The 23,163-nt window shown below is 42.6% G+C and overlaps 1 long non-coding RNA gene across 1 annotated transcript in view; it reads left to right on the top strand.

The window, feature by feature from the left end:
* LOC134441535 (uncharacterized) overlaps window positions 1–23,163 on the top strand; it is a 55,542-nt gene that overhangs the window by 20,993 nt on the left and 11,386 nt on the right. The window contains exon 2 of the long non-coding RNA XR_010033174.1: window positions 711–791. This is a non-coding gene — a long non-coding RNA (uncharacterized LOC134441535). The remainder of the gene's footprint in view (window positions 1–710; window positions 792–23,163) is intronic.

The following is a 23,163-nucleotide window of genomic DNA, read 5'->3' as shown; positions in this document are numbered from 1 at the left end:
TCTAAATTATGGTTTCATTATTAACCCTTGAAAAATATCGGATCGAAAACTTATTTGTCACCATGGCTGCTGAACTCAATGTTGTAGGTGCAATGTGTGGTAGTTTTCAAAGAATAGCTAACAGCTTGACTCTAAACTGTGCTCCACTACTCACTGCTGGTTGTGACTTGCCTTGCCTTGTACGTACTGTAGAAGGTCACCCCCCCCAGCCCCCTCAGCCACTCACTCCCCCCACCCCACCTCACCCTCTCAGCCCCCCCTGCGTTGTCCAAACAGACCTCCCATGAAGCCGCAGCGCAGGCAGGAGAGTGTGGGAACTTGACCATTCATCTGTGGAGTTATGAGCAGTACGTGTATGTGTGTGTGTGTGTACCGGTACGTGGGCAGAGGAAGCGGAGGCTGTGCTGGATGACTCAGCGCATCACACTGCACTCAGCTCTGCTCAGCTCCGCTCAGCTGCGTTCCATTCTGTTAGACTGCACTAATGTTTAGCCCATTGAGTCATCTGGGTGCTTGTGATCTCTTCCTGGGGACCGTGTGGGTGGGTGTGTACTGCATGTGTATGTGTATGTGTGTGTGTGTTACTGTGTGTTGGGTTGTGTTAGGGTGTGTTTAAGTGTGTGTTTATGGGACTTGTATCAACAGACTGGGGGTGGTCAGTTTTTTTTGCAGTTTGTAGTGACTTTTTGAAAACTGGTCCCTTTTTCTAGTTGGGAGCGTCTCTGCACTGGTTGCTGCAACTGGTGATGGCTGTCAGGCGGTCAGACGAGGCGACTGGTTCAGAGCTGTCGGTAAGTTCATGTTGAATATTGCTCTACTTCACAATTCCTCTCTCTCTCTCCCTCTCATTGCTTTGTTTTCTGTGAAGATTTGGCAAACAAATTGGTATGATGTAAGCACTTTGAGCATCGGGTGAGTGATTCACTTACAACCGTATGGTAGTAGGGATAAAATCAGTCGATGTGTTTGGAAATAGTCATATAGGACATGGACTTGACCTGATGTTCATATTTACAGCTACATACTGTTTGCTGATTTTTTTTTCTGCCTTTACTCTGGATAATTTAGCATAAGCGTATGGTCAGTTATTTTGGCCATATGAAACATGCAAGTGGAAAATTATGCAATGTGAGTAATTTCCCCAGTTCATACATTTCACTTGCACGAGAATCTGAACTGACACTGTGTTATAAATATTATCATGAATGTTAACATAAACACATATGTTACTGAGACATTGTTTGAGTTGTGAAAAAAGCTTAATTGGACAACTTAATCTCTCTATCAGCCAGCAAACGCATCAGCAGCATCATTAATGACATGATGATGTAACTCATCACTTAAGCTATAGAGAGCTGCCACATTTAGGGTCGAATCAATAACCGTACGACTTTTTGAAATGTCTTCTTAATCCCACTTTACTCTCGTTTTACTGAAACAGAAAGAGCAGCCAGTGCCGTGGTTGCTGCGTAATGCTTGACATACGTCACCACTGAACAGCCTTGTTTTCACTGCTGTGCATGGGAGTTGCAGACTTTCTCATGGGGAGCCTGCCCTGTGCTCAGCTATAAACGGCGTGGGAAAAAGCACAGTCCACTCCCCCCTGCCTTATTTTACGTGACCTTGGGTCACTGTGAGAGAGCTGGTCTTGACTAACGCTCGCTGATACTTCTCTATATGCTGAGATACTACACGGCACAGTACACTAAGCGTGGGAACGGATACGCATAGGGAAGTGTCTGCTATCAGCATCTATACTATACAGTATATGCTATAGTATGCTATAGGTGTGTTCATGGTATACTGCTTATCACACCAACATCCATCACTTTCTTCCTTTGCATAGATACAGTATCTCATCCCAGAGTATGATGTACAAACATTTCTTCATACTATGTACTTATTACATTACACCATATTACACTTAGCTGACGCTTTTATCCAATGTGACTTGTAGTTATTTACAGAGTAGTGGTTACAGTCCCTGGGGCACTATGGGGTTAGGTGCCTTGCTCAAGGGCACTTCAGCCATGGATGGAGGTGTAGGGAAAAGTCAGCTGGGATTTGAACCTACAACCCTTCGACTGAAAGACAGACTCCCTAACCACTAGAGGCCATGGATGCCCATGAATCTGTACTCATAATCAGAGGGTACTAATTACAGTTATTGAATATTGACTTTGAACATTTGACCTATGCAGTAACAATGGGAAGCTGTCAAACCTGGGGTGCATTTCCCAAAACCAAAGTTGCTTACTACATTAGCTACTTTGCCGTTTTCAATGCATTTTCCCATTGGCAACTACCGAAGTTGCTAATAGGCTAGCAACTTCTCTTTTGAGAAATGCACCCCTGTGCTAGTGCATCAGTCATGCAGGCCTATGCTTCATGAGAACGTTAATGGCCACAATACAGAATCATGGTAGTGATTTGGTACTGTCCAAGATTTTCTTCCTCAAGATTTATCATCGTACTTTACTCCATGGCTCATGCCATAAATTCACGTGTGTTATCATCATAGTTGCCTTACTTTTAATACTGGCCATAAAAAATCAGGTATTGGAACAGAATTCTATGAAGAGCGAGCTTCATTTTCATTTTTTTCATAAAGAGATGTGATAATTCATCTGTGAAGAGGTCTCGAGGCGTGGAGATTGAGGAGATGAAAAGTGGAGGGTGAGATTACATCAGCACAAGCAAGGCCTTCTTGGCACCATGCATCATCCGCGCACACACACACGCACACACACACACACACACACACACACACACACACACACACACACACACACACACACACACACACACACACACACACACACACACACACACACACACACACAGCTGAGCACTTAATGCAGGCAGAGCAGGTCAGGAGCAGGGGTGAAGAGACTGCTGGCTCAGTGGAGTTGAATTTAGCTGCCAGAAGACAATGGTAGAGAAAGACAGTCTGTATAGTAGCTCATCCTGTAAAAAGGAGCAGAGGTCCGTACCTCAGACGGTTAGTTAGGGCAATGACTGTTAATAAAAAAACGAAGCAGAGGGACACATATTCTGTAGTTTGTCAGTATTTATGGCCCCTTAACCCTGACAAGGTCCCCTGCCTCTGTCCTGGCCCTGGCTCTATCAAGGGTCCCGGCCTCTGCCCTGACTCTATCAAGGGCCCCCACCTTTGTCCTGGCTCACTCAAGGGCCCCTGTATCTGCCCTTGCTCTATCAAGGGCCACTGTCTCTGTGCTGTCGCTCTCAAGGGCCCCTGCCTCTGCCCTGACTCTATCAAGGACCCCTGCCTCTGCCCTGACTCTATCAAGGGCCCCTGCCTCTGCCCTGACTCTATCAAGGGCCCCTGCCTCTGCCCTGACTCTATCAAGGGCCCCTTCCTCTGCCCTGGCCCTATTGCTCTCAAGGGCCCCTTTCTCTGCCCTGTCCCTCTCAAGGGCCCCTGTCTCTGCGCTGTCAATCCCAAGGGCCCCTGGCTCTGCCCTGACTCTATCAAGGGCCCCTGTCTCAATCCTGTCACTCTCTAGGGCCCCTGTCTCTATCAAGTTACACTCAAGGGCCCCTGCCTCTATCCAGGGCCCCTGCCTCTGCACTGGCCCTATTGCTATCAAGGGTCCCTGCCTCTCGCCCTGTCCCTCTCAAGGGCCCCTGCCTCTGTCCTCTCACTCTCAAGGGCCCCTGTCTCTGCCCTAGCTCTATCAAGGGCCCCTGCCTCTGTCCTCTCACTCTCAAGGGCCCCTGCCTCTGTCCTCTCACTCTCAAGGGCCCCTGTCTCTGTCCTCTCACTCTCAAGGGCCCCTGCCTCTCGCCCTGTCCCTCTCAAGGGCCCCTGCCTCTGTCCTGACTCTATCAACCCTTTCAAAAATGAACCACAGTAAATCATGATTTTCGTATTTTTTTGAGCGTGGTTCATTGCTACGCATGGTTCAATCATGGTTTGACTATGGTTGGCTATGACTATGGACCACAGTTTATAGTTACTCATGAAATTACACTTAGCTGACGATTTTTTAAAATCCAAAGCATGTATTGGTGACAGACCTTAGAGCCATGTGGGGTTAGGTGCCTTGCTCAAGGGCACTTCAGCTATGGAGGAAGGTGTAGGGAGAGATAAGGGCGGGATTCGAACGTGCAACACTCTGATCTTCAGTCCTACTCCCTAACCAGTACACCATGGCTGCCCACAAGTAGTTATTAATGGTTTTCATGTTTATTTTAGCATTGTTCGTGACTATGGTTTAAAACCATAGTTAGTTTTTATAGTAAATCGATGGTTAATCCATAGTCGGGAACCACGGTCTTCATGGTTACCCAAAAAAACATGGATAAGCAATAGCAATACTATGGTTGGTTCAGAGTACCTACTTAGAGTAACATGACATACCATGGTAGAACTATGGTTACTACATAAGAACCATGGAGTTTGGCTAGAGAAGGGCCCATGGCCTGTATCACTCTATTGCAAACATTTGCAATAGTCTTGTGATGTTATGTGTATGTCCTGTCTTAAACGAGTCATGCTCACGGATGCAAAATGAATTTCAGTGCAAACTGACAATAAAGTACTATTGTACTATCGTATCATATCTCCATCTGTATCCATATCTGAGGCACTGGTCCAGTAAATCTTAAACTTCAGCTGTGACACTGTAGTCTTGTAATGAACAAGGTGAAGCTGAATGGCTTATAGGGGGGCAACACACCTCACTTATGACAATAGAAAGCCTATGGGTCTTCTCAATTTCAAACTTCTGTGCTAACCCTGTTACATAGATTTTTGACAATAAAGTACTCTTGACTTGACTTGACTCCTCTGCCATGTGCTTTGTCCCTCAGCATATTGTGTTTGTGTGTGGAAATTGCAGCTCTTAAAATGTTTTGATGACAGAGAGGGGGGTAGTGCCCACGCTGGTATATCCACATTGCCCATTTACTGTAAGTGACTTCACCATCGCGAGTGTTTTCTCCTAAACCAGCACCATTGGCAGCAGCTCTGCTATCGTCGAGTGTGTTTCAGCGACAACCTCTTGTGTAGCAAGGCAGCGTGGGATGCGTGGGCTGCCGTGTACAAGATGACTCAGCAGCACTGTGCAGTGTCAGTAATTCAATCAGCACTAGATATGAACCAGGGGGGTGTCATGACGTCCTGCTCACCATTTCTGTCAGAAAGCACAAACCTACTGTTGTTGGTGTTGTAAGCATTGCCTTACTGATGAATTATTATATAAGTAGGCCTATGTTTCATTAGAAGAATGTGTCTAAATGGCACGTTGAACTTGTGAGATACATGAAATGGTAAAAGTGGAACACTGCTCTGAGAAAGTCAGGGGGAAGGTAAGGAGATCAAAACACATTTTTAGTCTAACACTAAAATATAAATAATGTTTTTGTTTTGAAATTAGAGGCTACCCCTCCCCTTTTGAATATATAGGATAATGGTTATTGTAATAAGGGGTAGTCAGGTTAGTTAGATACGATATGTTGATAAAGCTTATCAGTATTAACTATTGTAGCCTAATTGTTGTATTTGTTATGGATAACTAGTAACCTGCACATAGACTGACTTCATCTTGCATCAACAGGCCTGTTACAGAAACAGAATTCGATGGCTTCAAGCATAATGTAGTCAGTGTAATTTGATTATTGAAAGGAAATTAAATCTGGTCCTTATGAATACTGCTTAAACACTGCACATGGCTGTTATTATAGTTAAACGTATGTCATGCAAACTGATAGGTTGAATACACTTGCGCTCATATGTGCGTGGGTGGAGGTGACAGGTCAAATTGATCCTGAAAAATTCGAAATGTCAAGTTAATGTCACAAGATGACAATTACAATCACGGGTTTAATCTACTATTTAGTTTCTAAACTGTGCGTTGTATAGCGAAAGGTTTCAGTAGTCGTAACAGTCATTTAGCACCTAGATAATTTGTTTCTCATCGAGTCATGTTACAAGAATGCTTACGTGTTTGGCATATTATTATAGTGTAGGCCTAGTCGTAGTAGTTGTAGTAGCAGTAGTAGTAAGACTCAGCAATCTATCGTAGATGATCTTGAATAATAATAAGAACAGCCTAATTATAAAAAATATCCTAATAATAATAATAATTCGTGGATTAATAGCGTTAGTGTGTCATGTTTTTGTGTGGAGAGTAATTTTGATTAGGCCTACATACGAGGATAAGCAGGTACGTCAGCACACTGCCAATAAGCTCCAAAAATTGACTTCATTATTTAAAAAGCGTTTTAAATAATAAAGTTATTTTTTTGGATCTTATTGGCAGAGTGCAGACCTACCTTCTTCAACTGTTTGACACTTTTGTCTTGCATCTCCAAGAAGTGTTTTTGGATGTGCGCACCCTACCCAAAACGCCTACATTGCGATAGGCTATGCCAGTGATCATTACCCTTATGTCAGAGATGATTTTATTAAGAAAGTGGAAGGAAGGTGTGTGTTTCGTTGCTGTGCATTTTAAAGGGTCGTAACGGGAACTGGTGTCGGCTAGAACCTGACTGCTACCGAAACTACCTCGTCATGAGCCCGTGCCACATCTTCAAAAACAATTCGGTTGTGAACAAAGAGCTCTCAATATGAATATGTTGTGGTTGCTCTCTTAATGTCAGGTTTCAGTTATACTTAAAAGAAAAATGTCAACTCAGAAAATGCCATTATGTCATTGCGCTGAAAAATGCTATGATATAGCCGCCTTTGCAGCTGTGCGTAAAAATAGACACTGGCCTGCCAAACGCACGCGCACGAGCACACTTTTTTTTTTTTTTGAACAATTCTGCTGTGGTTGTCTCTACTTAATTCTTTCTCTTCAAATTCTTTATTATATAAAGTACCTACCTCTGTGTCTATTCTGGTTGACTGTTTCAATGGCTTGGTTCCTAGGATAGTTTTGTCAGGAGGATAATAGAATGGTGTTTACACTGGCATGGTCATGCTCAGCTGTCAACGCTAGGCGGCAGTGCTGCTTCACATTGACTGAGGTATTGTATTGTTTTGTGAGGAAGCACTCAGAGAGAGATGTTTTTCTCAACACCGAGCATTTCAACTTCGGGCTAAATTCAAAATAAAATCATATAAAATAGAATGAATATCCATTCGTCATTGAATTCAAGAGCCAAACAGTAGTTAATTTTGGCCATCGTTTGTGGAGTTTTGACCTCGGCCTGTGTTTTGGCAGAAAGGCTTTTCTTTGTTTCTTGTTGCATTGCAAGTTGATTTCCCCCAGGTCGGTAGACAAGCCTATAAGTGTAAATGCATGCGTGCATTATTGTTTAATGTTTTAGGCTTGCAGTAGTTTTGCCCTGTGACCTCAAAATAGGCCATATGAGTGGCAAACCATGCATTTGATCAAACCAACACTATCTAAAGATCAGTCCACTTCATTCTGCCCATCAAAACTGCTAATAACACCATTGTGCGATGTTAATTCTCATGTTGAAATTATATCCGTGTCAGCTTGAAGGTAACCTCGATTATTCTATTAAAGCCTACAGTCATTGGTTCTTTTTTTTTAACACACTCACTAAGGAATTGGTGCTTTGTGCGTCGGTGTCCAAGTTGTTGTTTTTTCAGCCTTCTCCACACTTCGATTAAATAGTTTAGAAAATAATACAATTGTCAGTTGGTGGGTACATTTTAAATGCCCCTCTTGCATATCATAATGCAATCACCAATTCACAACAAATAGTTGTTTCTGCTATTCAAGCTGGCTAGGCCTACTTACATTCACACAACGACCTCCAATTATGTCAAATTTAGGCTATATCTTTCTGTCTGGATGAGCTGCCCTGTTAGGGTTATCAATTATTTGATGATAACTGTTGCTTAAATTCAGTATTAAACATCTTAGACATGTTCTTCGACGTCGACAGAAAGAGACACACGCAAGTCTATTGTGAAATTGTTATAGTTTTTAACAACCGTTGCAACTTTAGTAGCCTATCTCAGACCGCATAATTTATTGACAAAACAGTGGAGCTTTTCAGTGCAACAGGAAAAAAAATGTTTCAGCGCATGAGTATTTTCACAATTCTTTTTCAAATGCATGCGATAATGGCATTTATCTCCCACAGTAACGGTACTCAGGCTAATTAATATAAGTGTTGTTTTCATTTTTTTCACAAGGCTTTCAGAACAAACAATCCTCTAAATGTCAGTGGTGTGGGGCTTCCGCTGAGATAAGGACGCGATAAGGTGGGACCGCCGGTGACATTTGTGGCTTTTGGAGAGCGTCGTGTTTTCACGGTATGGAGGTGGTGTCAGCAATGTTTGTCATCACCACATTAGTTTCATATTCAGGCAAATTTAGAAACAACATTGGGTACGTTGTGCAAACAATAAAAGCAACGTTGTACCCATCACTAAAGCACAACATTTACAGAAACAGAACAAACAGAATCTTATATTTGTAATCTTTGATTTCTTACACGTTGGATATTGGCAATCAGCTATTCAAAATGAAAGACGGTCTTTTCTTAGTGTAAATGGAGGGTTGAACATAAATATTTACTGGGAGGTGTACAAAAATAGGTTTTATACCATAATTGTGGACTTTTGACGTGAAACTACTGAACACATCTTATGTCCAAAAATATATTGAGCTGGATCTGAGCATGACACTTGGATATGTACATTTTGACTTCATAAAATAGCAGTTTCATACTATTCATAGGTCATATTTCTCCTTCACCACACAATTATAGACAGTGCAACACACTTTGGAGACGGTGACCGTGAGACATGTTGTACATAACCATTTCCTGTTTACATGGGTATTTGTTCAGCACCTGGCTATGGATATTAGGGGATTGCTTTTCTATGTTACATTGTGTTGTTGAACACAGCTATTACAAACCTAGTTGTAGTTTTGTTAGAAATTGTGCCTCACAACCACTGATGTGTTTATTTGGCAGTAAATATTGTGTTATTTGGCTTATAAATAGTGTTTTGTTTAAAGCAGCTTAAAAAGACATCATATTTGTGTCAGCAATTTTTGCCTCTGATGTGTTTGTTGGGTTTGATCTAAATTACACGCCGCAAGCACATGCCTTTTTTACTCTTTTCAGTTTCTGTGGTGAGAATTATGAATCATAAAGTCCCGTTTTACAAATGTGTTAATGTAATATGTAAGCAGGGCTCTAAAAATTAACTCCAGCCAACCGGCCAAATGCTGGTGAAATTTCAGTTTGGTTGGCTGATCGAAAAGACCAACTTGCTTTCCACTTTGACCCATTGGGGAGTGTGTGTTTGGCTAGTAAGAACATCTAGTTGGCTGGTGATGACGTTGAACAGTGAAAAGTTAGTTTAGAGCCCTGTGTGTAAGTGCAGGTCAGTGTAAAATAGGATGCTTCGCTCCGGGCATATTACTACGTATATGTGAGAGGTGTCGGTCTGGTCGCAGGACTCCAGATTTGACTGGAGATTTCATGTGTTCGTCTGAAAAACCCGGTGAGTCACAGACTGTGGAGGCAACATTAGAATGATCCATCCATTATTTCTGACACACACCTACGCAAGCACAAGCAACACACACACCCAGCTTTCCATGCGTGGTTTTGCCATCAAACAACACACCAAAAGTTGTGATATTAGTCAGTGGAAGGATTGAGGAGGTGTCACCTAGGCTTAAAAGCTCTGAACGCATCTACCTCTTGTCATGTTGTATTTTAGTGTTATAGGGGATAATCTTGCAAAGGTCTTGGCTCCTCTATCTGTCCTCAGATTCTGTCTGAGACTTGTGACCGTCACAGGCTGCAACAGAAGTGGTAAAGAAAATCATTTTAACATATTATTATTATTCAATGGCAGTAGCAGTGCATTTCAGTAAGTGATATGCGAACACACTTGGCAATATTCATGTAACTGTTATGTGAGCCGTAACCTACAAGTGCAGAATTAAAATGGCAACATGTAGGCTACTGTGTAGAATTTGGGATGTTTTCAAAGGACATGACATGAGTGTTTCTTGACGCAGTTATCTGTGAAATTATGTAACCAAATGGTTTAAGTAGGAAATGCGTTTGGATTACAATGTGTGGAGCAGGAACCTTGTGATCTGTCATGTAAAGTGAACTGGCTGAACATAGAGATGTACAGAGATGCAAAGGGGAACTTTGGTTTTGGAGGATCGCACTGCGATTGAGACTGTGTGTGTGTGTGTGTGTGTGTGTGTGTGTGTGTGTGTGTGTGTGTGTGTGTGTGTGTGTGTGTGTGTGTGTGTGTGTGTGTGTGTGTGTGTGTGTGTGTGTGTGTGTGAGAGAGAGAGAGAGAGAGAGAGAGAGAGAGAGAGAGAGACTGTGTGTCTGCCTGTATGCATTCACATGTGCATGCATGTCTTTCTGTTTTTATGTATATTGTGTGTGTGTCTGTGTGTGTGTCTGTGTGTGTGTGTGTGTGTGTGTGTGTGTGTGTGTGTGTGTGTGTCTCTCTCTGTGTGTGTGTCTGTCTGTCTGTCTGTCTGTCTGCCTGTCTGCCTGTCTGCCTGTCTGTCTGTCTGTCTGTCTGTCTGTCTGTCTGTCTGTCTGTGTACTTGCCTGTGTGTCTGTGACTGCCTGTGTCTCTATAAGTGTGCTGTATGGAAAGGCCACTAGGTAGCCATACCGTCACAGAAGGGCAACTCTGAAACACATATGCACCCGTGCACACACACACTTATGCTTTCGCACACGCACACACACACACACGCACACACACACACACACACACACACACACACACACACACACACACACACACACACACACATGCATGCACATCAGTTGAGGGAACAATGGCAGTTGATGTAGAGACCCAGAAGAAGCGAGCCCCTGCCCCAGAGAGGGCCTCTGTCTCAGCTTGCTGGGTATCCACGGTAATGCGTGCTGGCAAAATGGCCGTCATTGATATATGGGCGGAGGACGCCCGTTTATAAAGGCTGCGCATTGTTGAGCATTTGTTTATCTAGTCATAGCCTGTCACCAGGGAACTTGTTTACCCTTATTTCTCCTGCCCACATGACCTAAGTATTTTATAACCGAGCCATTTTAATCTATTTTCCCTGACAGGCGCACATATTTACCATCATGACTGTGTCAGTGTCATTCACAATTGGAATAACAATTCAGTGTGTCATTGTGTACATGGTAATGCCATACCAGACACTGGTGTATTTTTAGTAACATTTGCAAGAGGTATGCACTAGCATTTTATTGGACTCTCTGGCACAACAGTGAGCTTGCATTCAAAATGTCCCTGCATTTTGGGATCAATTTGAACATTAAATTGTACTCACAGGCTTAAAAAAGGTCCCCATCTGACAATGTGTTATTGTGACCGCCTCAGTGCCACGTACCATTAAGGACGCACCCTATTGCACCGTAAGCACAATTTCAACCCAAAAACCAAATCGATCAGTTGTAACAAGACAACAACAGCAAAACAAAACAAGAGAATGAGACACGGCAGAAGAGAGATGTGAGGTGATTGCACCTTCGAAAGCTACTTCTCTGAAAAGAGAGACACGGCGCTGTCAAACGAGAGAGATGAGGCATAGTGAAACCCTAGTGGACGGCTAAGAAGGGAATTATTTGAAAGCAGGCGGCCCTGATTGATCGTGCCGTGCGATTGTTCCGTGAAGAAATTGTACGAGGACACAGTATATGGGCCACAAAGCCACATAACAAGGATGCTACATGAAGCATTGCGCGCGCGCGTGTGTGTGTGTGTGTGTGTGTGTGTGTGTGTGTGTGTGTGTGTGTGTGTGTGTGTGTGTGTGTGTGTGTGTGTGTGTGTGTGTGTGTAGCTGCCTGGCCGACATGTAGGGATACCATGGGGCCTCCTCCGCTTGTGGTTATAAATACCCTGGCTGGCCTTATTTTTGTTCAAACAGATGAACTTGTCTGGAAAATACCCCAGACTTATTTTTGTTCAAACTGTCTTGTCTTTTCTGTCCCGAGGTACTGTATCCAAGAGACACTTGTCATAATTTACAGGAGTCATCCAGGCGCTACAGGGTAGCCTGGGCGAAAGCGACTGTTGACTCCGTCAAACAGTCTGGCAAAAGCCAAGAGGAATCTTGGCTCTTACTGATCTTACTGATCTTACTCTGCCATTGAAATTCATTGTTCCGAATTCAAATTAAAACCCATATTTTGCTTTATTAGCATGACTGTTACGATATAGCGTCGCAAAAGCATACAAATAATAATAATAAAACAAAAGTGTGAATAGTGTTACCTTAGCCAATCAGTAACGGACTTTGCTGGTGAGTTCTGCGTCACCACTGACAATTGTTTGCTGATTGACTAAACAGTGAGCGAACTGAGCTAGGAGGCTTTTGCCAGACTATGTGCGGAGCCAAAGTCTTTGGGTGGAGTACATAGGATGACGTCGCCAGGCTACCTACAGGGACCCCCGAAACCTGACTGTTAAAATTGGCAAGAAAGGCAAATAGTAAACATTGAGTTTTGCTCGAGACCACTTACAAATAATATATGTAGCCTATATGAATGTGAGTGTCTGAATACGAGTGTCCCTAACACACACACACACACATACACACCCCACCCCACACCCCCCCATTTGAATACCAAAGCCTTATCAGCATTGTCGACTCTATTTCAAAACCTCAGCTCAAAGTTGCGATTGGGTTTGTGGATATTTCTTTAAGCACGGAAGGTGTGGCACACTTTGTACAAATTAACTCTAGATGTGTTGTATATTGTATGTACTGTATATTTGGATATATTGCACAGTATGTGTAATTGTGTGTTGTGTTGAATCTCATTGTGTTGTGTGTTGTACATTCTCTGGTTGTGTTGTGTCTCTAATTGTGTGTTGTCCTGTACCTTGTAGTGTTGTGTTGTATCAGTAAGAGAGCAGGTGGTGTTTTTGATTATTAGGGCAGGGTATCTTTTAGACTAGAGGGTGTTTCTCGTGAATCCTTTTTGTTAAGGATGTGGGGACTGTTGTGCGACAAGGGTTGGGGTTTGTGTATGTGCTTGAGTTTGTGTTGTGTTGTGTGTGTGTGTGCGTGCGTGCATGTGTTTGCCTGTGTGTGTGTGCGTGTGTGTGTGTGTGCGTATTTGTTTGCCTGTGTGTGTGTATAAGTGTGTGTTTGTGGCATGTGTGTGTGTGTGTGTTTGTGGCATATGTGTGGGTTGGTTTTGAATGCACAGATAGCACCACCCATAGGATGTGTAAATGTCATCTCCCCAGCCACCAAATCCTACACATCAGATTGCCTGCAAGCAGCTGCACTGCCCTTAATTTTTCTGACAAGTAACACGTTGTTTCTTGGTTTTGTTTTCTGTTGCGGTTATCTCTTTTGTCTTTATATTAAACAGGAGATAGAAACTCAGTCTGGCTCAAGTCCTTGCTGTAGTGATGTGTTGTGTTTAAACTGATGTACACAATGTCAAGAGCAAATCAGTAGGCTACAGAAACCATGCACTTGAAAAAATATAATGTGAACAGGGCTCTAAATGAACACCAGCCAACCGGCCAGATACTGGTGACATTTCAGTTGGACTGGTAGAAAACAACAACTTACAAGCCAGTTTGACCCATTAGTGAGTGTGTTTGGCTAGTAAAATTAGGATCCACTAGCCACTTTGGCTGTTGATCAAAAAAAGTAAATTTAGAGCCCCGTATGTGAATATATGCATCAGTAAGACAAGTTAGAACCACACAATGATGAGCTCCCTTTTAATCCATCAAAATGAAAGTAGATTAAAAGGGGGGTCATCGGTGTGCGGTTCTTCCTTGCCTTAGGCCTACATGAACTTTACATTTTGACCCTGCACCTGGCTAAAAGAAATGGGATGTGCGTGAGCTCAGACTGGCATATATGGATCAGTACGAAGTGTGAAAAATGTAAAACATGGCCCAGCCTTGGCTTAGTCGGCTGGGCACTGGACTGCTACGCGGGCGACTCGGGTCGATTCCCGATCCTCCCCCGTCTCTCTCTCCCACTCATTTCCTGTCCCACTCTTCACTGTCATCTCTGAAAAAAACATTTAAAATTGTAAAACATAGTAACAGTAAATTTGAGACAAGCTTTGTAAATTTGGATGTGTTTGTTTTTCTTGATGTGAGCTGCTTTGGCAGAGATACACAAGCAGGTTATCGCCGCGGCAACGAGAGTTCAACTCTCAAACCTCGAGGTGGGCGGATGATTCTGCTGAAAAAGAAAAGAAAAAAAACATCAGTCGTTCTTCAGAACCCAAACCATAAACATCAAATTAGGACATGGTTCACAGACCAAAAAAACAAAAACTTAAGAAGATTTCAGGACATGATCTGGAGTTGTTTTTTTGGATGAGGGCCTGCTTAATTTTTGGGACCCTTGTATTTCCTTTTTAGCAACTGATCTGACCTTTCATTTAGTGTATAAATGTGTGTGTGTGTGTGTGTGTGTGTGTGTGTGTGTGTGTGTGTGTGTGTGTGTGTGTGTGTGTGTGTGTGTGTGTGTGTGTGTGTGTGTGTGTGTGTGTGTGTGTGTGTGTGTGTGTATTTCTGTATGAGTGTGTCCTCCCACCTGTGGTTCTGTGTTCTGTGCGTCGCTCTGCAAACATATAGTGGGATGATAGCAGACTTTTAACGGTTTCACACTCTCTCTCTCTCTCTCTCTCTCTCTCTCTCTCTCTCTCTCTCTCTCTCTCTCTCTCTCTCTCTCTCTCTCTCTCTCTCTTTATCTCTGTCTCTCTCGCTCTCTCTCTCACACACACACACACACACACACAGCAACAAATAAGTACACGACAATGACCATTATACACTGTGGTTTGTGTTGCTATTTGTGGTTATTTTGTTATTAGTGTGCCATTTGACATTTGGGTTTGCTGTTAATCACATTTAGTTGTGCAGCTGAACTACCCAAGTGTGTGTCTGAGTTAGGCCTACTGACTTTCTGGAGCTCTGTGGCATTTACTCAACTGGCTTCGAAGAGCTACTATTTTAGGCAACATCTTGTATTGAATTCAGGTAAATTGGGCCACTTTGGGCCATTCACTTATATGTTTAAAAAAGTGGCCCAATTTACCTGAATTCATGCAATTGGAATAGGAAGTCATAGGCCTTTTTTTTCACGGTCAAACAGACTTCACCCCAAACCCCTCCAAACAGATTTCAGCATTTACACCAGTGTGTCATGCTTGTTTTTATTTTCATTTTCTGTGAGTAATAGAGTGGGTTGAAATAGTATCTTTGCAGAAGTGGGCAGAAATTGTCTGGGGTCACATTGACCGTGTCCAGACAGATAATACTAGAAGAGTGTTTTTTCTCTCCAGTCATTCTCAACTACGTATGTACTTGTACGCATGTTCAGCCACCCTTGTCACACAAAGACAGGAAACACTGACTCTTATCGTGTTGTTTTTGTTAGCCATTAATTGCTTAATTTTGAGTCGCCCTTGAGAGGCATCGAACCCGTTTGTCTGTGTGTGTGTGTGTCTATCTCTCTCTCTCTCTCTCTCTCTCTCTCTCTCTCTCTCTCTCTCTCTCTCTCTCTCTCTCTCTCTCTCTCTCTCTCTCCCAATTTCTCTCTCTCTCTCTCCCAATTTCCCCCTCTCCCTCTTTCTCTCTCTCTCTTTCTCTCTCTTTCTCTCTCTCTCTCTCTCTCTCTCTCTCTCTCTCTCTCTCTCTCTCTCTCTCTCTCTCTCTCTCTCTCTCTCTCTTAGAGAGCAAGAAAGAATGGAGAGAGAGAGAGAAGCTGACTGACGCTTCCTACCCACGGCTGGCTTTGACTAGTCTTGAGTCACCCGTGAGCGCTCATCAAAGAGCCTGTGCATCTGCACTGCCGTGTGCCGTATGACTAATGTTGATAAGGAGACGTGTTCTCTAAACCACCTCCAGTATTCCTCCTTTTTTTGGGGTCGGTTTACTTGCATTGTCACCTTTTTGTTTGTATTAGTGTAGTAACAAAAATAACATTCTCCACAAGTGACACAGAAGGAGAATTGGGACATAGGAAGAGAACATTTTGTACAGTATGTGTGGTACAGCCAAGTACAAATTCGACATCACATAAAAAAAGATTTAATAGTGTCATTAATATAGTATTTGCATATTTGATTGCAAACCAATCAATTGATTTGTATTAACTTGTCTCAGTTAGGCTTACTCAAAACAAACAAAGTGTGCTTGACTGCGTGTTTTACGTCTTGATAAATTAGAAAGTATTATTACAAATATACTGTTCACATCGAATAAGTACAATGCGTATTTCTCTTGCCGTTGTTTTTATATAAATAAATCCTGAAGTCATTTTGAAAGTGATGGCTGAGGTGATATTACAAACACAGAGGGGAATTTGCCTCTTGAAAATGTTCTTTCACAACCCACTCAAGTTTCGATAGGAAAAATCTTTTAACCTTTTCAGCATCAACAAATGCCCATCAAAAAAGTCTGCACTCTTTTTTTTGAAGACATTTGTGTTGCGAGGTGCACTGTGGTGCAAAACATCTCTGAGAAAGAGAGAGACAACCTCAGAACAACACTACACAGGAGCTGTGCAATACAATAACAAACAAGAGGTCATTTTGCACACAGCGCATTATTTAGTTTGTAGGTTGTGCCAGATTAAAGTCTTTGCATATTGCTTTAGATTATATTTTATGGCAGATTGCATTTCTTGGACACTGGTGCATTGCTTTCATTTGCACTCGGTACGGCTTGTGGTGTGTGTGTCACCGTGGGAGGTGTGTGGGTTAAATGACGGTTGGCAAGTTGATTGATTGCGATGAGTACTAATGCTTTTATCACCAGAAGAAGTGGGGTGTGAAACCGTGAGTCAGTCAGCGAGTGGATAATATTCATGACATGTTTAAAAGGGTTGCACCAAATAACTTAGAGTTGGCCTAAAACAAAAGGCAACCCCTATTTGAAGATGTGTTTGTCCTCAGTTAGGAATTTTATTGCTATTGTTTGATAAATAAGACACAAATTACTGAAGCTTTTTAATTTGATTAATCAGTTTATATTTAATCAGTAGTACATTTAAAGCATGAACAATATGCCACTTACACTTGTCACAGTTTCATACCTGCCGACCATTACGCATTTTGTGTAGCAGATACGGATTTTGACATCAAACTACGGCGCTGTCACTTCAAAATACGCGAAAAACCAATAGCAAAGTGGGCCCTTATAAATTGCTCTGTAGACTTGTAACCAGACAGAGCCGTAAACATAGCTCTGCTTGCAATTGTCTCGCGCTGGCCTTTCCATTGGCCAGCAACGTGTGGGGGGAATATTGACCAATCAGAGCGCTAGAACTAGTTTGGATGTCTTCATCTGTTATGCTGCGCTCCTCCCGAGTCGAGGCATCAGCTGCCGCTAGAAAGTTTGCTTCGAAATCTAATCACACAAGCAGAGAGACTGGTTAATGTACTCCTATAATCTCTGAAAACAAGTGTCCTCCTCCTGTCGTCATGTATTATCCATCTTGGTACTGTCGCTGTAGTTTTACAAGTGAGCACCGTCAAAATCACCGTTTCAAAGGTAAATGGACTTTGAGAAAGGTAGCCTGTATGGGAATAGTGAATTGCGTCCAGTTGCTAAATCCCTAAACTTATGAAAATAAATAAAGGCCGAGGTCTGTCGTAATGATTCACCCAATGTTTCGCCGTATTTGACGGCAATATGTTGTTGCTTGTTTTGATATTGGACCGACACGAGATTACTTCCGAATGAGAAAATGTGTCGATGACCGCGCTATAAATTAGCAGATTAGCAGCAAACTAAATTCGGTTTCCCTTTGCGCCGGATCATTTTAACTCGGGAAAATAAAGCGATAGTTCTAACGGTTGTGCTCGGAGTAGGTCTACATCCATAACCTACCATGACACCGTATAGGGATACTGTTCCCCCCTGAGTCATGGCCCATTCTGTGAACAGGTGTAACAGGTCGTGCGTCATACCAAATATGCATCACTCCACGACTAGGCCTACTATCCGTAATCACGTATGGCAATCTATTAATAAAATCAATTCTCCTATCATCATATATGTGCCGAACAGTGAACAATAGCCAACTCATGACGGCAGATGAGGGTAGATAGGCCTACTATTATGCAGAGAAGTGAAAAAAAGAAGCGATGCCCCTCAAAAGTTACCGTGGAAGTTCCAAAAGCATTGGCCATTAGCCCCCGTCCCTCAGTAGAGCCACTACATGACGCATTTTGTACTGAATGAATGCTGAAAGTGTGATTTTGATGTTAGCCCCCAACGTAATAATAATAACCTGATATTATCCTAGCTTAGATAACACTTGTCTTTATCTTTTTCTCTACTGCTGATGCTTCGCAGTAGGTGACATCACCATTTATTAATATTGGGGGAGATGATGTAAGAATCATTACAATTCAACTTTTTGTTCATAAAAATCACTGAAATTCCTCGGTATTTTATAATCAAAATTATACATTTTCCTACATGTACCTTCTACAGCCAAAAAAATAATCAGCAAATGCTTCAATTTCATACTCAATTCCAGCTCCAACACCCCCCAAGTGACCAAATGCTCTGTTTGGCTGGTACATAGGATAACTTAATAGCCACTTAGGCCTACTAGCCAGACTGGTGGTATGTTTGACTAGTAAGATTAACAGCCATATTGGCTGATGATCAGTAAAGTTAATTTAGAGGCCTCCAGCACACTATATCATAGCATTTTATTGGTGTTATGGTGTGAAACAAACAAAAAAAAATCTTTCATGAAAGTTTAATAAATTATGGTAGTTCAAAGTACTGTGAAGAGCAAGATAAACTATTTGCCAGATACACGGGATGTTAGGCTAAAATGCATTAAAATGCAGGAAATTGCATCTAAGAAAAGCATTTTTTTCTGGGGGAGGACCCCCCTGCCTGAATGAAGTGTCTCATATCTTCCCTGTTGACATTTGGCAACCCTAGGTGTAGGGCAGACTATGCAAAACAAAGTAGCCTCTCAGATGGGCCCGCCGGCGACCCCGTTGCCTTTGCCATGCCAAGTTGTTGCGCCGTGAATTGCCGCGCCGCGATAAGTTGCTACTCAATTTTTTTTTTAAAGGTTGGCAGGTATGCAGTTTCCTACTGTAGTTGGGCTCCACAATACAGTCTCTCTGCTGGTACATTTTATGCTGATGACATAAACTAAACTGATCAAATTAAAAGTTGATCTACAAATTCTAAAAATCATTATGTATAGAGAAAATACTTTTACAGTATTTAGGCTCCATTAACATTTATCATAGATCATTCCTTATTAGAGATACCACATTAATTAAATACCTCATAGCCTATTCAGTTTTTTAGATATCCAAACTACTTTTACAATTTCATAATTACTCAAAAGAACTTTGACATAGTTGTTAAAAACAACAACCCCCACACTCCAAAATGTCAGGTCTTACATTAAAGCTTGTTGGTTAAAAAGGTGAAAAAAGAAAAGAAAAAAAACTGTACGTAGGTAGTACTGTATATCCAAAGGTATCACTTTGTGTATTTGTGTGACATTTAAAGTTCTGGGTGTAGTGGCATTTGGTGGAGTTGCTTAATGTTTCCCTGTCTCCTTTCTTAGTGCAGCAGCAGTAGCGTGCTGCGTAGCGTCGAGCCGGGAGGCTACATACAGTATTAGTCTCTCACTTCCTGTTTCTCACATGCCTGCTTTGTTTACCATTTACCATCAGCTGCTATTTTTAAAAAACTCTTTTTGCCAACAGCTTGTTGTCTCTTCTTTTTTTTTTACTCACTCCTCTTAAATATATTCAACTGTTGAATAAAATAGGGACAATAGTGTGGTGTGTGTGTGTGTATGTGTGTGTATGTGCGTGTGCGTGTACGTGTGTGTTTACAGACACAGACAGAGAGTGGCTGAAGGTTTTACACTGCTTTTATCTGGGCCAGTGACTTATGAATCATGAGACATATGTCGTACACATTGTCATAGTGAAACTTTCACCAAGCAGCTAAAATAATACCCTGAACACACAACTTTGCTGCACGCTCTTGTTGCCTTCTGTTTACTCTGAACAAAAACAAAAACAATACAATACTGTGTCAGATTTTTTTTTTTTACAACATTTTTACGGCTGCATTGACTGTACGGCATGCTGTATTAAAACTGTAGCTTCTTACTGCAGATAGGCCTGTCGACGGGCCTATTCATTCTTTGCGGAAAACACTCAACTACTTCATAACAACATTGCTATGACAATGTACTGTAAGGAGCCTTAGGTAACCAATTCAGACTTGATTCAGACCATTTTGGTGACAATAAGGTTATAACAGAGGCTTTTAAGTAAGGGGTTAGTCCTTGGTAGCTGAAGATCACCATATTCTGTCTCTGTACAGCCACTGTTTCTCTACTTCAGCATTTCCCAATCTTTTTTGTCTCAAGTACCTGGTAATCCTTTTTGTTGTACCATGAGTACCCCCTAACTCGTGTTCTATGTCACTTTCTCTATCCCGATGTGACTATGCTCCACACATTTGTTATTATTTCATATATCCAAGTTCCTCCCTGCAGTGTGCTCGTGTTCCCCTAGTGATGCACATACCCCTGGTTGAGTAACACGACTCTATCTGATGCTGTTTAAGATGTCCTCTAAAGCCTGTGGAGCTGTCTGGCTGTTGGAAGTGGCTGCTGCACTACTGCTGAGTCTGACATGACATCAGGACTCAGGGGGTTAATCAGTCTTTCCTGATACAGCAGGCTGATTAATTTGTTTCACGCTGATGGAGAACCACATTGTTAACATACACTCTTTGTCTTTGTCTTTGACACTCAGAGATGTGCGCAGGCATACACTTACTCTCTCTTTCACTCTCTTTCACTCACAGACACACACACACACACACACACACACACACACACACACACACACACACACACACACACACACACACACACACACACACACACACACACACACACACACACAGAGAAACACACTTGAAGTTGTCAGCCTGTGAGGACTGCATTTGCCTTAAAGTACTCTATATGGGATTACCTCCGTCAGTTCCATACCCGACACCTCCCACCCCCCTTCTCAGCCCGGGGTGACTGATGCCTATTGCTCCTCACCTCTACCCCAAGGGGTCTCGGCCCCCATCTCTCTCTCCGCCACCAAGGTGTTCGTTCATCCTCTCTTACTCTGAACACCCCCCCCCCACACACACACACACACACACACACACACTCACACAAACACACACCCTGGGCATCCGCAGGGCTGCCGCTAGGCATAAGCAGAGTAAGCAGCTAAGGGCCTTAACTTTGCCTCCAAAATTGGGTCTTCCTAAATTGAGATTGACGAAAAAAGCATATTATTATTATTATTATTATTATTATTATTATTTAGCAGCGGCCCTGGGCATCCTTCTCTCACCAACATCCCCAGCCATGCAAATGGACCAGAGGGGCGCCTGTTCTCCTGTTCTCTCCTCCTCCACCTCTCCTCCTCTCCACCTCCTCCATTTCATATGAGAGTGCTGGTTCTCCTCTCCTCCTTCACCTCCTCCTCCACCTCCTACCCCTCCTCCTCCTCCATTTTACATGAGGGCTCCATCCATTTAGGAGCAGGTGATTAATGTGAGCCATTGGGGATTGGGTGCCAGAGGATTTCACAAGTGTCAAGGGTGTCCATAAATGAACCAGGTGTCTGAGGAGGAGAGTGATGGAATAGGAACTAAAGCTTGCACATCCAAACGTCTGACCTGGGAGCAGGACAGCCAAATAACCAGATCAAAAAAGAAAAAAGTCTGCTCCTTCAACCAGGATTTTTTTTGTCACGAAAGAATAAAAATAAGTGGGAGCTTCTGGTTGAAGCTGACTTTTTTCTTTTTATCTGAGGAAAGTAACTTAATTGTCAGCTATAGCCAGGCCAGGCCAGCCTTCATCACGAAAGTATGCTCACATTCACTTTTTCTTTCATCAGTTAAGTATGCTCACACTTGCTTACACACTCGAGTACAGTATGTTCACACTCGCTTACACACTCGAGTAGAACATGCTCACACTCGCTTACACACTCGAGTACAACATGCTCACACTTGCTTTTCTTTCATCAGTACAATATGTGCTCACACTCACTTTCCTTTCATCAATATAGTAAAGTGTGCTTGCAATCGCTTTTTCTTTCATCAGTACGGTGCCTTATGCTCAGGGCCGGATTAACGCACAGGCTAGATATGGCTGCAGCCTAGGGGCCCCCACCTGCCAAGGGGGCCCCTGATTGCCCAAAAGTGGAAAAAAAATGCAGAATTATGACAAGATGCAATATTGAAAAATTCATCCATCGTGTTGAGAACAGTTGTGTTATCCTGAATTTCTAGCTCGTAATTATGACACCGTCTATGTATATTTCTCGCAAAATTTGCCTTCTGGGGGGCCCCACAGCAACCTGTAGCGTAGGGGCCCCAGGCCATCTTAATCTGGCCCTGCTTATGCTCACACTCATTTTACTTCCATCAGTACAGTGGCGTATGCTCAAAATCACATTCCTTTTATCAGTACAGTTGCAATACAACATGTACTGTATTTATATAGCGCAGTATCACAACTACAGTACAGTATGCTCATGCTCGCTTTTCCTTTCATCCGTACAGTAAAGCATGGTTATACTTGGCCCTGCCGAGACCTAATGGTAGGGCACTGGGTTACTATGCTGTTTGTCATTGCTTGTACCTTCCCCGCTCATTTCCTGTCCCTCTGTAACTCTCCTGTCACCATAAAGGCATAAAAAGCCCCAAAAATATATATCTTTAAAGTATGCTTACTCCTTTACCCTCTCGAGTGCAGTATGCTCACACTCGCTTACACACTTGAGTACAGTATGCTCACAATCACTTTGCCTTCATCACTACTGTATACTCACACTCACTCCTTCATTGGTGAGGGGCAGCTGTGGTGTAAATAGTTAGGGGGTTGGACTGGACTGCACATCACAGGGTTGTAGGTTCAATCCCCACTCTTGCCAATCCCTTCCTCCCTCCATGGCTGAAGTGCCATTGAGCACCTAGCCACACCTAACCCCACAGGGTCCACCAGGAGCTGTAACCAATACCCCCGTGAATAATATCTGTAAGCCACTTTGGATAAAGGCTTCAACATATGAGTAATGCATGAATATGTAATGTAAGTAATAATGTAATGTAATGTAATGTAATCAGAACAATATGCTCATACT

The sequence above is a fragment of the Engraulis encrasicolus genome, chromosome 24, assembly GCF_034702125.1.
Source record: "Engraulis encrasicolus isolate BLACKSEA-1 chromosome 24, IST_EnEncr_1.0, whole genome shotgun sequence".
In the NCBI taxonomy this organism is placed as follows: domain Eukaryota; kingdom Metazoa; phylum Chordata; class Actinopteri; order Clupeiformes; family Engraulidae; genus Engraulis; species Engraulis encrasicolus.
Note: the sequence above shows the minus strand (reverse complement) of the source record. Positions and strands in the feature narration are given on the sequence as shown.